The 15,314-nt window shown below is 42.1% G+C and overlaps 1 long non-coding RNA gene across 2 annotated transcripts in view; it reads right to left on the bottom strand.

The window, feature by feature from the left end:
* LOC145723856 (uncharacterized) overlaps positions 1 to 15,308 on the bottom strand; it is a 58,854-nt gene extending 43,546 nt beyond the window's left edge. The window contains exons 1-2 of one of the 2 annotated variants that reach the window (XR_014149185.1): positions 9,843 to 15,308; positions 6,880 to 6,956 (exon numbers count right to left, since the gene is read on the bottom strand). This is a non-coding gene — a long non-coding RNA (uncharacterized LOC145723856). Of the gene's footprint in view, positions 1 to 6,879 lie in introns of both variants that reach the window. The other variant, XR_014149184.1, reaches the window with a different exon arrangement.
* Positions 15,309 to 15,314: the final 6 nt, after the last annotated feature.

The following is a 15,314-nucleotide window of genomic DNA, read 5'->3' as shown; positions in this document are numbered from 1 at the left end:
AGGAATGTTGAAAAAGAAAAGCAAAGCTGGTGGCATCACAACTCTGGACTTTAAACTCTTATTACAAAGCTATAATCATCAAGACAGTATGGTACTGGCACAAAAACAGACACATGGATCAATGAAACAGGATAGAGAGCCCAGAAATGGACCCTCAACTCTATGGTCAATTAATCTTCGACAAAGCAGGAAAAAATGTCCAATGAGAAAAAAGACAGTCTCTTCAACAAATGGTGTTGGGAAAATTGGACAGCCACATGCAGAAGAATGAAACTGGACCATTTCCTTACACCACACCCAAAAATAGACTCAAAATGGATGAAAGACCTAAATGTGAGACCGGAATCCATCAAAATCCTTAAGGAGAACACAGGCAGAAGCCTCTTTGACCTCGGCTACAGCAACTTCTTCCTAGAAACATCGCCAAAGGCAAGGGAAGCAAGGGCAAAAATGAACCATTGGGACTTCATCAAGATAAAAAGCTTTTGCACAGCAAAGGAAACAGTCAACAAAACCAAAAGACAACCGACAGAATGGGAGAAGATATTTGTAAATGACATAAAAGGCTAGTATCCAAAATCTATAAAGAACTTATCAAACTCAACATCCAAAGAAGAAATAATCCAGTCAAGAAATGGGCAGACATTTCTGCAAAGAAGACATCCAAATGGCCAACAGACACATGAAAAAATATTCAACATCACTCAGCATCAGGGAAATACAAATCAAAACCTCAATGCTATACCACCTCGCACCAGTCAGAATTGCTAAAATTAAAAAGTCAGGAAAAGACAGATGTTGGCGAGGATGCAGAGAAAGTGTTGGTGGGAATGCAAGCTGGTGCAGCCACTCTGGAAAACAGTATGGAGTTTCCTCAAAAAGTTGAAAAACAGAGCCATACGACCCAGCAATTGCACTACTGGGTCTACCCCAGTATACAGTATATATTTGGCATATACTACCCCAAAAATACAAATGTTGTGATCCGAAGGGGCACATGCACCCCAATGTTTATAGCAGCACTGTCCACAATAGCCAAACTATGGAAAGAGCCTAGATGTCCATCAACAGATGAATAGATAAAGAAGATGTGGTGTATATATATACAATGGAATATTATGCAGCCATCAGAAAAATGAAATCTTGCCATTTGCAATGACGTGGATGGAACTAGAGGGTATTATGCTAAGCAAAATAAGTCAGTCAGAGAAAGACTATCATATGATCCCACTGATATGAGGAATTTGAGAAACAAGACAGGATCACAGGGGAAGGGAGGGAAAAATGAAACAAGATGAAACCAGAGAGGGAGACAAACCATAAGAGACTCTTAATCTCAGGAAAGAAATGAGGGTTGCTGGAGTGGAGTGGGGTGGGCGGGATGGGGTGGCTGGGTGATGGACATTGGGGAGGGTATGTTCTATGGTGAGTGCTGTGAATTGTGTAAGACTGATGAATCACAGACCCGTACCCCTGAAACAAAAAATACATTATATGTTAATTTTAAAAAGTATAAAAAAATAGAACTAAAGTATGATCCAACAATTCTACCTCTCGATATCTATCCAAAAGAAATGAAAAGAGAATATTGAAGAGGTATCTGCAATCTCATGTTCATTGCAGCACTGTTCACAATAGTCAAGATATGGAAACAACTTAAGTGTCTGCCAGTGGATGAATGGATAAAGAAGATGTGATGTATGCATATATACAATGGAATATTATTCAGCCATGAGAAAGAAGGAAATCCTGCCATTTGTGACAACATGGATGGACCTTGAGGCATTATGCTAAGTGAGATAAGTCAGATAGAGAAAGACAAATACTGTATGATATCACTTACATGTGGAATCTAAAAGAGCTGACCTCCTAAAAACAGAGAGTAGAGTGGTGGTTACCAAGGACTGGAGGAACTGGCGAGATGTTGTCTTAGGATGAAAATTGCAATTAATAGATGAATAAGTCCTGGAGATCTAATGCACAGCATAGAGATTATAGAGAACAATACTGTTTTATAAACTTCAAAGTTGCTAGAAGACTACATCTTAATTGTTCCCACCACAAAAAGAAATGATAATTATGTGATGTGATAGAAGTGTTAGGTGACACTACAGTGAGAATTATGTCACTCACAATATATAAATGTATCAACACATGTATTCTTTGAGCTTACACTATGTCAAACATCTCAATAAAATACTTTTAAAAATAAATTGAAAAGGAAGAAACATGATTATTTCGATAGAGAAAGCATTTAACAAAATCCAGCCTCCATTCCTGATTAAAACATAAGAAGGCTAATCCAGCATCCTTTAGGCTTGGTGTTACTTCTTCTGGAAAGACTGCTTGAGGCCCCACCAAGTCCAGATTGGGCATTCCATTTACAAGCTTCAGTAGCATCCTGAGCTTCTCCATCAGAGCCCTCAAACAGCAGAGCTCTGAGCTGTGCCTGCTGGCTGGGTTATCATGCCTTGAACTTTAGCCCTCTGTGTGGCCCATAGAGGCCACACAGATATCTGGAAGCTGGGTAAATGGATAAATAAAGTTATAGGCTAAGCTTTATAAAACATTCTCAAAGTAGAAGAAAAAGATAATTAGAAGACCTAAATAGGAACGATGTATGCTTGTTTAAAATGTATGGTCTGCCAAATTCAAAAACAAAAAGAGATATGATAAGCTTTATAGTAAAAACACATACAGATGTAAACATGGCAGCTAATTGTTTAAGCTATTGGAAAATGTACAGGTGAAGCAGGGAGATAAATGTGCCAGAAATTAAGAACAAGCTTATTACTCTTCTTTGGCACTAAATTGAACTTTGAGCTCCCTAGTAGCCAAAGCAAAAAGAGGATGATATCAGATATCAGATGATATGTAGAATTCTCACTGGCTCATAAAGGAAGACAGAGCCTGATTAGTAGCAGAAACAAGCTGCTTATAGAGATAAATAGATGGGGACAAATTACTCAAGAATTATGATTGCCACATCAACAACTGGGAACCTTTCATACAGCAATACTACCTACAAATCTATGCTTGCTAAACTGATCAACTGGCACCTCACTGAGCATGACAAGGTTTTGCTCTACACAGCCATGGATGGGCAGGACAGGAGCCAGCTTCTTGGGGGGCACCGAGCTCATGTGCCATGATCAAAAGCAAGTCAATGTGGAAGATTTTACAGAAAATTATAGGGGATGGATAGAGAGGGCTTGTGTGGAGTTTTGATTTTAAAATAGGGGTATGGAGGCCCATGGGAGAGAAGTGATGTGTGAGTCTGTTGACCAGATCTACTTTTATGTTTTGGATCTCTACTAAAAGAGGATCGAGTTCCTAGCCTGGGCAAGGTGGGGTTTCAGCAGCTACCACTTTCCTCAAAGAGGAGCAGGTGGGATGGTTTCTGTACTTCATGCAGTAGGGGTGCAGCCACAGGGAGCCACAGGCAGGGGAAGATCTAAGTGCAAGGGATCTCTCTCATAGAGGAAGGAGGTCAAGAACAAGGTCAGTTCTTCTGAAGGTAAATCAGTAAATAACAACAATAGCAGTAAACTGCCCTGCCTAGTTGATAGATCTTGTGTACTTCTTGTTTAAATAATTCATACTGTCAACTATCAATATATTGTCTCTCAACTTCAAATTCATCCTTCATTGCCTGCTCGTGAAAATTAAGATGCGCCCTTTACATATTTTTTCTTTGCCAGCTGGCACCACATTAAATTTTGTTAGTTGAGGGCAATGGGAAGAGGCATTCTCCTTCCAAGTTCCAGCAGGCTCCTGCAGCACTTAGGTGGTTGTAGAGAGGAATGCCTTTTCTCAGACGCCTCCCTGAGAACAGCCTTCCTAGCACCCTATAGGGTGGGTTTCCTGCAGGTTTCCCAGGGCAGCACCACAGAAACTGCTCCGTGTGCCTGGCAGGGGCTTTGGGGTGGGGAGGGCAATTAATAGAGAATAGGCTGAGAATAGGCTGGCTTCTGGGTGAGTCATTCTCTGATTTTCGACCAGATCCTGCCACTCCTCCACCCCACTTCCCCAGGAGCTCCTTCTCAGCCCCAGGGGCAGTGGCTGCTCCTTGTAGCTGTTATTGCTGTACTCTCTGGCATTTTCTCTGCTTCTTACTATCCAGATCCTCTTTAATTCTGTTATAGTTGATAATTCTTCATATTAAATTTTCCCTGTTCACTATGTGGTTTCTCTCTCCTGACTGCTCCTGACTGATGTATATAGAATCTGCTAGAAGCATTTTCTCCAGCCACTAAAAACAATCTTGTATGGAGAACACGAACCCCATTTGTAATGCCCACAGATTGGCATCATCCATCCAGCTGACAGCTGAGTGGACTGCATGCCAGACCCTGGAACTCCAGAGATGAATTGGACATGGACCCTGACCTGAAGGATTTTGTGGTGTAGTGAAAAGCTCAAGCACATAAGCCATCTAAGCACCATGATATAGGAATATGTTTTGTGGGAGTTCCAAGAAGGGAGTCCTGTCAACATCAGGGGCCTTCCCCCTGCTGGTCCAGCTATTCTGTCCCTTTCCGCATCCCTAGCCAGCCTGCCTGCTCAAGGCCCAGCACTGCACACGTGAACCCCTGCACTGGGCACTGCCAGCCTCCCCTCTCCACAGGTGAGGAGAGCTCAGACCCAGCTGGCTCCCAGAACCTCTGCAGGTCTCTGCCCTGGATACAACCTCCCAGGACAGCCAGGTCTCCAGGAGTAAGCTGAGGGTTGGACAAAGAGCACTTGTGTGTGCACGTGGGGGGTGGGGATAGGTAAGATGGGGTTGTTGGGCCATAGACCCACAGTCCTGTGCATATAAGGACCCTTGGTCTGAACATTGAGGGGCAGGCTTCAGGGCACTGGTATCCATTTGTCCTCCTGCCCAAAGGCACCAAATCATCCCGAGCCTCTCCCTGAGTCCCTATACCCACAGCACTGACTGCTCTCATGTCCCCCTGCCTTATATATGCCTGACATGCCCTGCCTCCATCTCCCACCTGGGAAATTCTTCTCCCTGCATCCCCTCCCCACTCCAGTAAGATTTATCAAATAAAAAACAAATACAGACATAGTAAGGAAAGACTTTATTCCAAAGGGTTGTTGTAAGGGCTGGAGATAGGGACTGTTGCGATAGGGGGAACGCTCTGATCATGGCATCTGCATAGCTCAGGGTCAGGCAAAAAGGGCTTTCCTGTTATAGGGAGTAGGGAACAAAGCTGGAGAGAGCTGGCTGTGGGGAAGTGGGGTGGAGGAGTGGCAGGATCTGGTTGAAAATCAGAGAATGACTCACCCAGAGGCCAGCCTATTCTCAGGAGGGCCCAAGGAGGGGCTGAGAGGCTGGGTCCAGCTGAGGGTGGGTCAGAGTTGGAGCACTTTATTCTGATTAATCAGTGGGGACCAGTCTGGGTCGAATCTTGTCCATGGCAAACAAGGGGACATTGTGAATGTCCTCTAAATTGTATGGGAAGGGGGATCTTGGCAGAAAGTCATTTCCTGGAACACAAAGGACAGGGGTTTTCCCAGCCTTCAGTTTTCCAGGATCACAAAGCTTGGGTAAAGCTTGACATTATCACTTTTACTTTTGATGTTCTCTTGGATTTCACCACATGAAGAGAGAGACAGAGAAAGAGAGGAGGGTCAGTAGACTGATGCTGACCTCACTGTGTCCTGGTTTCTCAGCCCCTGCTGTGGCTGCGGACCACCACCTTCATATTCAAACTCCTAGGGAGAGTCCGACTAGGTTATGTGGCCCACAGCCCACAGCCTCCCTTCCCTCTCCTCCTTCGCAACCCTGTAGCCCATATTTTAGCTTTGCAGCAGCTTCTGATTAGGCTTTGCAGAGGGGAGCCAGGGGAGCACCACAGGGCAAGAGGGGCAAAGTGCCAATTGCTTGCCATTCTCATCAGCATGGCCCTTGGGAGCTGCCATTTCCATGTTACTCAGGGTTCCCCTGTACTCTGCAACACCTGTATAACCAGTCCCCCACAAAACATTCTTTGTGAACTCCCTGGGTTCCCCTCTTCCTAATGACCCAGACTGCTAAATTGCTGTTAAATGCAATCAGGCCCTTCTTTCACTCTCTCATGCCAAACAGGTTAATCCCACAGGCTGCTAGCCACCCATGGCTGTCATGGGTCAGGAGCCCTCCCGAGTTGAACCAGCTACAGTTACAAGACCATGTGGACCAAGAGGGTAATTTTCTGGGCAAGGTGCTACCAGAGGCTGGTAGGGTAGGTGCCCAATGCCTCACAGCCTCCTGGGCACAAAACTGAGGTTCTGGGGAACCCATGTGGGAGCCTCTGGAGACAGGTTTGAACAACTGGACAGAGGGTGTTCCATTAGCCAGACTAGGGTACCCAGGAGGAGGGTGGGCAGTGGACATGAGGAGGCCTGTTTGGGACTGCTGAAGTGTTGGTACCTGTTGGCCACCCAGCTAGATATATTTCCAACACATGGTTAGAAATATGGATCTGGTGCTTGAATGAGAGATGAAGGCCACAGTACAAATATGGTACCATCGGCATGTGGCTGAAGTGAAGAGTGGAGGTGAGCACACACAGGAGGACTGAGGAGGGGAAGGGAAGGAAAGCTGAGGATGGAAATGGTGACGCCATCTTTCAAGTGATTAAGGAAGCTAGCCCAGCACAGAAGGTGGAGAAGGGGAAGTAGGTGAGAACAGAGCTTCATCTTCCCGAACCTGCCTCAGCGTCTTAACAGGGGAGAGAAAAACAACTGTCTTTCAGAGTATTCTGAAGATAAGTGAAATAATAATATGACAACATAATGCAGCCAGATGGTGCCTCACACAGAGCATGTTAACCTCATTACATTAAATAACACACAGGGCCGAGCTCAGGAAAAGCAGGGGCTTCCACTCACTCATTCCTGTTCCTCCTGAAGGCACCACAAAGACAGCTGGGCCTCAGGAAGATCTGAATGGATGACTTCTTCCATATCTGGATGTGGGAATAGAATAAACCACTTAGCAAATGGGTCACAGTCCTGTCATCCCAAAGTAGAGATGATAATCTGTCCATCCCAAGACATCAGAGAAAACTATCAAGATCAAAAATTTATCTAAAGCTAGAGATTATTTTTATGGTTGGTCTGTCATTACTTTCGCTTATGAACACCAGGCACTATTTAAGGTCATATGTAGCACTTAGGTATAAAGTAATGTCACATCTTATCTTTACCCAAATGATAGATTTCTAGAAGAGATGGGAAGTTTTCCTTAAATCAGACATCTCTGAATATCCCATCATACTTTAGAATACTCTTAAAAACCTCTCAGGTATTTTCTGGACAGTGTCAAGTGATTTACTAAATTCTCACCTCTCTTAAATTGGCATTAACCACTTTGACACTGGGTAAACCTTACCTTTGTTCAGAAATTTGCACAAAACTATTGATAGTCAAGAAGATAGCTGTCCTAACAGCATGACTAAGACACGCAGCCACATACAACTCAGAGTGATTACTTAGCAGCATCTGCTGGTGGGAATCATAAACACCCAGATTTTAAAAGGAAATTGTTTTAGTTATGGCAAATTGTTTATATATTCACTAGGAAAAGTCTAGCACCTCAGAAGAATTGTATTATTTTTTGTTGTTGTTGAATGAGGAGGAAAAAAAGGAAAATGGTTCACGTTTAAATGAATGGTTCTTAAGATGTAAGCATTTGAAAATCAATATACCAATGTGCACTGTGATATGTGTGCAAACATGTGTGAACTGGGGCCCACAAAAAGAATAGCAAGACAGTGACTTATCCTTTTTGTTATTGTGCTATTCTCTGTATTTTCAAAAGAAATATTAGACACTTATTTTTCTCTTAGAAAACAGTTTTTTATTTGCATCTGCTACTGAAGAACAGCAAAACATCTATCTTCTAAAGCAGAAATTTTGATGTGGAGTTCCATGGGAAATATTGATCAAACCAAGGCTGTCCAATGGCATAACATGGGTGTGAGGTAATGTCTGCATTCTAATAATATTCTCCACTCAATGTCACATTCATGTATCAATTTTTTTTTTACAGAACAGCCTTTAAACATTTTTTTAAAAGATTTTATTTATTTATTTGAGAGAGAGAGAATGAGAGAGAGCACATGAGAGGGGGGAGGGGCAGAGGGAGAAGCAGACTCCCTGCCGAGCAGGGAGCCTGATGCGGGACTCGATCCTGGGATTCCAGGATCATGACCTGAGCCGAAGGCAGTCGCTTAACCAACTGAGCCACCCAGGCGCCCGCCTTTAAACATTTTTTAGAAGGAAATAAACTCTTAGCAAATAGAAACAGGTAAGTATTAAAGTGATACAATGTCATATGAACTATGAATCCACTAAATTCATGTAAATACAATTTCTAACCGGCACTGAAAAACAGCCTTTACTATGATCAAATTAGAGAATAGGAGATCCTGGGAGGTGCTTTAAAAAATTTCCCATCTAGGGGCGCCTGGGTGGCTCAGTAGGTTAAGTGTCTGCCTTTGGCTCAGGTCATGATCCCAGGGTCCTGAGATCCAGCCCCATATCAGGCTCCTTGCTCAGGGAGGGAGCCTGCTTCTCCCTCTCCCTCTGACCCTCCCCTCTCCCCCCACCCCGTCCCACTCGTGTACATGCTCTCTCTCAAATAAATAAAATCTTTAAAAAAAATTTTCCCATCTACTGATATTTCTGAAATCCCATCATTCAAACTTGTTCAAGTCTTGAAGATTTTTCCGTTCTTTAAGCATCTTTTTAAAGCTAGGATTTTTCTTTATGTCAGGTAACACCTTAAAACACTGAAATTAACAACTCTGCAATAAGAAACCTGGAACAAACAGAAATAACTGAGGAATACAGGGTCAAGCCCTGGAGAATACTACCAGGTGTTGGCATGGCGGGGGTGGGGAGGGGCCGGTAAGCTGCCCTCTCTCCTTAGGTGTCTAACCTGAGGGACATTATAATCAGTTTCCAGTTTCCAGATGCCCAAAAAGAAATTCCCCTCAGCTCACATCTTCCTGGAGACATTCTTTCTATTGACAAGGCTGTGTTGGTAAGACTGTCAGAGCCAAGTTTTGTGGACAAACAGCTACACCGTTCACTGGGAAAGACAGAAATATCTATCTGGTTTCTTTATCGGGGAGTGCAGGGCGTTACAGCAGGAGACAAGGAGGGTCAGTAACACCCACCCACCTGCTTCCTTGAGTCAAACAGGAGCACTGACATTAATTACAGCAGCTGAAAATCACTAAGTGCTTTAAAAGCCACAGATTGCTGAGAGGGCACCAGACTCTGAAACAATGTTTAAGCCAATGCTACTGAAATGTCTAGGACCAAAAGTTTCTTGTTCTTGTGTTTTACCTAATTGAATCAGGCAATTTAGGTGAGGTGGTAGTGGATAGAATTCTGAGAAGGCCTGCACTCATCCAGCACAGCCTGGGGTGGGGGCGCAGGGAGGGTGATTCCCCCTAATTATGGGCTTCATTTAACAAGCTCATCTGGCTCTCACATTAAGCTAAGACTTTGTCAGCAATAAAGGTGATTATTTTGGCCTCCCGCTGCCAGTTTTACTTTTCAATTTCTTTCAGAACTCAGGTGAGGAAACTGGGGGCAATTAGCCTCTGAAAAATTTTAACTGGTCAGAAACATTGAGAAATAACAGAGAATGGATGATGCAGACCAAGGAACTCATGGTGAGGTTTTGTGGGACCAGGTGTATGGGGCTCAGAATGTGGCACTTCCCCCCCCTTCTTAACACTTTAAAGTATTACAGAAAGTGCACATGTAAATGTACAGCCTGACAAGTTTTCACAAAACAGTGGCACCCATGTAACCAACACCAAGATCAAGAAACTTACCAGGACGCCAGAATGTCCCTTCAGGCTCCCTTCATCTACCACTCCTCCCCTGCAATGACCATGATTCGGACTTCTAGCTACACAGATTTGACATGGGTGGGTGTTGTGGCTTGGTGTCTTGTAGGCTGTTTTTAGCTGTGCACTTGGCTTTACACTTCTAGACTTGGCAGAAGTTTAGAGCACCTGCTGCTTTGACCTGTGGGTGACAGCTACTTCTAGCTAAGAAAGACAGGAATTTATGCAAAGGTCAGAAGTCTCCTTTGGGTCTCACTGGGCTAAAATCAAAAAACAGCTGAGTTCCCTCTGGAGGCTCCAGCGGAGAATCAGTTCCTTGCCTTTTCCAGCTTCTGGAGGCCCCTGCGTTCCTGGCTGTGGCCTCTTCCTCTGTCATCAGAGCCAACAGTGGTCCGTCCCTCTGAGCCTCCCTCTGACTACAGCCAGGAAAGGCTCTCAGGTCTAAGGAACTAAGTGATTAGACTGCGCCCACCCTGACAATCCAGGCCCATCTTCCCACCTCCAGGCTAGAGCTCACTTACAACTACAGTCTTTTTTTGCCAGGTAGGGTTCAGCTTCCCAGGTTCGGGGCATTAGGGCACAGACATCCTCAGTGGTCCGGGAGAGGCAAGCGCTGCCCCTACCTACCCCAGGGAGAGGAGTGAAAGAACACTCTGCTCCTTACACATCTGGTAGGATTCTTGGGTGAAGCTATCTCGGCCTAAACTTTGAGGATCTTAATTATGGATTATCTATTATTATGAGACCTTCTATTAATTTTTTATCAGTAAGTTATTTTTTAAATGAATTTATCATTTCTTCTGTATTTTCAATTTTATTTATGACATCTTAATGTCTAACAGGATCTGTAGAGTGACATTTTCTTTTTTCATTCCCATTGTTTCTGCCTTTTTTTACTTTTTAAGAAAAAATATCAGGCTTATTTGAGGTATATGAACGTCTTCCACCACTCCAAGAGGTTTCCTTGTGTGCCTTTGAAGTCAATCCACACACCCCCCACCCCCTGCCTCAGCAGGCCTGGTAACCAACCACAGCTTATTTCTGTCCCTATAGTTTTGCTTTGACAAAAATGTCACATAAATGGAGTCACAGAGCCATTTGTGTTTGGCTTAGCATAATACTTTTGGATTTATTCACATGTCTACATGTATCAGTGTAGCTTGTTTATACACTCATCAGTTGATGGACATTTGGGTTGTTACCAGTTTGGCAGATTATGGAAAAAGCTGCAATAAACATTTCAGTACAGGTCTTTGTATGAACAAACATTTTCATTTATCTTGAATACATTTTTTAGGACTGGAATTGCTGGCTTGTACAACATGACAGACCAATGTCCCCCTAGATCTCAATCTCTGGAATGTTTGAAGGTTAGGTTACATGGCAAAGGGAAACTAAGGTTGCTAGCCAGCAGATAGAGAGATGTTGCTAGTGGGCCCCATGCAATCACCAGGGTCTCTGAAAGCTGGAAGAGGGAGGCAAGAGGAAAAGGTCAGACTGAGGCCATGTGAGAAGGATTCAACTCACCACTGCTGACTGTGAAGATGGCGGAAGCAATCATGAGTCAAGGAATGTGGACAGCTTCTAGAAGCAGAAAAAGGTAGAGGATTCTCCCCTAGGGCTTTCAGAAGGCACACAACCCTGGCCACACCTTGACTTTAGCCACATGAGACCCATGTCAGCCTTCTGGCCTCCAAAACTGTAATACTGTTTTTCAAGCCACTAAGTTTGTGGCAATTTGTTATAGCAGCTGTAGAAAACTAACACATACAGTGAGGGAACAGGAAACTGCCAGACTTCCTGAAATGGCTGAACCATTTTGCATTCCCACCAGCAATGGTCATCATTCCACAACAACCCCCCCCTTTTTTTTTGTCAGGTTTGTTGTTGTTTTCAACTAAAGTTTCAACTATGCCTCTTTCCTTTCTTCTTGGTCATTCTTCCCATGGTTTATCAATTTTAATAATCTTTTAAAAATATAAGAACTTTTGATTTTTTTTCCTATTTCATTAATTCCTGAAATCCTGTTTTCATCTTTATTGTTTGCTTTGGGTTTAGTTTACTATTTTTTTCCTAACTTCTTGAGATGAATGTGTACAGCACTGGTCTTCAGCCTTTTCCCCTCCTAATACTAGCCTTTAGGATTATAAATTTTGACTCTAAGAATGGCTTTAGCTGCTTCTCACAAGTTATGATGTATAATATTTTCATTATCATTCAGCTCAAGATATTTTTCTAATTTCCTTTTTGATTTCTTCTCTGACCAATGGGTTACTTAGAAGTGTATTTATTAGTTTCCAAACATGAGCATTTTTGTTATTACTGATTTCTCTTAATTATAATGTGATCAGGGAACACAGTCTACATGATGTAACTCCTTTAGAAGTACTCAGGCTCACTTTGTAGTCAAATGTCCTAGTCAGTTTTCATAAATGTTCCTGGTGGGCCTGAAAGCAGTGTGTGTTCTGTGATTTGGGATACACTGCTCTGTAATTGTTCACCAGGCCAATGTGGCTGAATGTTTTCTTCAAGGCTCCCATATCTGTACCAATATTGGTCTGCTTAGTCTATCATACACAAAAGGTGTGTGAAAATCTCCCACCGAGTGTGGATTTGCATACTTCTCCATGTATTCTCATCATTTTTGCTTTAAATACGCTAAGGCTGTTACGTACATACAAATTTGGAATTTTTACATATTCTCGTACTCGAGAAATCTATCTCCATGTCTAACAATGCTTTTGCCTTAAAGTTTTTTTAATACATAGAAAATATAGGTACACATTAGCTTTTGGCTGGAGTCTGCATGATGTACCTTTTCCTATCTTTTGTCTATGAAGACAGAGAAAGTTTCAGACTTCTCTTGTCAAACGCTCACAGCTGATTTTTAAAGACTTTCACCTAAAAAAAATTACAGCATATAATCCATGTAATTACTTACTTATTTGGGTCTAAATCTACCATATTACTAAATGCTTTCTGGTTGTCATACCTGTTTTATTTCCTTTGTTTGCTTTTCAATGATCATTTAGTGGACTAGTGTTCCTTCTACTGACTTGAAAGTCACACACTTTACCATGTCTACGTGCACTCCAAGTCTCATGTTATGAGCTGACTGGGACTCTCAGTTAATGCAAGAACTTTAGATTACTCAATTTATCCCCCTCCCCCAATTTATATGCCACTCTAGTCTTATATTTTAGTTCTCTCTGTATTTCCATCTCCACAAGACATTGTTTTACAGCCATTATTCATTTTGATTTATCCAGATGGTTACCATTTCCATTACCATATTTACCTTTCTGCATCTGTATTTTTTTAAACACTACTTATTTATTCTACTGCACGCTGTATTAAGAACTGCTTGCCTGGACTGCAGTTTCTCTACTGAGTCAGCCAGACTGGGCCAGTCCCAGCTCCTCCAGTACATCTTTCCTGTGAACCCTGGAGGAGTATCTGACCAGGTGAGGTCAAATCTTTCCATGGCTCCTACTGCCTACTGGATTAGGTTTATAAACTCTTTCTTGATCTGTCCCCTATCTAATTCTAAAATCTCATCCTTACTTATGTCCCACATCTGCCCTATACTCTCTACTCATAGTTAGTGATTTTCTAGAGTACCCAGATTTTATCAAAAACATGTTATTCCTTGTACCTGGATTGCCATTCTCCATTTGTGTATCTGAAAAACTGCTTCTAATCCTTCAAGACCTAGTCACTTCCCTGGATGCTTTCTTGTGCTCTGTGGGTGGAGGCCAAAGCCCTTCTGAGAGTACTCTGTGCATAAATCTGCTCTCTTGTTACTGTTCTGGTTGCTCCATGAGGGCAGGACTAGCCTTAACCATGCATATCCCCATTTCCTAGCCCAATAGGAAAATGGGGCCTAAATTGAGATCATCCTCCAAAAGGGGATTATACTCCCCATAATGCATTTGTTTCCCTTTGTGTTGTTCTGAAGCTGAAATCACAGTCTATGTGAAAGAGCTTGAAAAATCAGATAAGTATGTAAAGATTAATGGTAGGTAGCGAGTGGTAACTATTTCACATGCTTTATGGAAAAAAAATTTAAACAAAACATGTCTAGCTTTATTTTGTTCCCAGGAAATTTAAGTATCAGGAGATCATAACTTACTTTGTCACCTTGTGCCTGAATAGTGAAAAATATATCAGCTTTGTAAGGAGAATCTGAATGTTGTTAATTGTTCTAAAAATTTTGTTCTTTGCAGGTAACTCTTTTAAAATAAAATCTTACCTGGAATCCCAAATATGTAACATCACGTTGTGAATGAAGCACATGTGCTGAGGCTTTCTCAAAACAGAGTCACTAGCAGCACAAAATGATTACCCCTCTGCTAAGTTCAGAGTTTGGGCAGGTTTCCATAATCTCTTTAACTAGAGAACTGAATAACTTTGTTTTAACATGCCAATGACCAATCTGGCATTTAAAAGTAACTTTATTAAAGTTGAGGATAGCTGTTTAATACACAATTTGATATAATAAATCTACAGCTAGCCACCACTCACATCACAATAATTGAGCTTCTGGGATGACACTCTCCTCGGCTAACGCTCAGCGCTGTGGCAGTGGCTGGGCTCTGTACGACAGGCTACCTGCCCTCATGGACTCACGGGCTCTCCTGCTCCCACCTTCCAGAACTTGGGCATTCCTGATCCTGAGAAGAAAGTTCAGAGCTTTTTCTCTGATATTTATACCTTACTTTACTAAAGTTTTAAAAGGCTAAGAGACATTTGTAATTTCAAATGTAAAACTGGAATTTAAAGTGTTTGTCCAGATAAATTGTACTATGAAATGAAAGGTTTTATTTGCAACTTACACAATTTCATGAAAAAATACACTGCTCAGAATCTGACATACGCTAAGTAAAACATTTTGTTTTCTGAAAAATACGGGTAATATATACCTGTCTTAAAATAATTCAAACACATGATTAAATGAACGAATTTTGATAAAATGTTTAAGATGACAGTTTGCAAAAAGAAAAGTTATTTAACCACCTTTGAGTAAATATATAGATGTATATGTTATTTGTCAAGAGTAAGTGTCAATTTTATTTAGGGTATTCAAGTACAAAAAATGAAAATTTATATACCAATGACTGTTTTTTTTTTTTTTTTAAAGATTTTATTTATTTATTTGACAGCGAGAGGAGGAACACAAGCAGGGGGAGTGGGAGAGGGAGAAGCAGGCTTCCTGCCGAGCAGGGAGCCCGATGTGGGACTCGATCCCAGGACCCCGGGATCATGACCTGAGCCGAAGGCAGACGCTTAACGACTGAGCCACCCAGGCGCCCTATACCAATGACTGTTAAGAAAAAATTAGAAGGCATTAAATTGTTCTAAGAATGCTACAAAGGCACTGAATTCAAATATCCCTTAATATATGGATTATCTAAATTTTCATCTTTAATATTCAGTTGCTCACAGTTATTTTCTTAA

This window comes from Leptonychotes weddellii, chromosome 10 (assembly GCF_054177405.1).
Source record: "Leptonychotes weddellii isolate Sample4059 chromosome 10, ASM5417740v2, whole genome shotgun sequence".
In the NCBI taxonomy this organism is placed as follows: domain Eukaryota; kingdom Metazoa; phylum Chordata; class Mammalia; order Carnivora; family Phocidae; genus Leptonychotes; species Leptonychotes weddellii.
The sequence above is the reverse complement of the archived record's forward strand: the minus strand, read 5'-3'. Positions and strand labels throughout refer to the sequence as shown.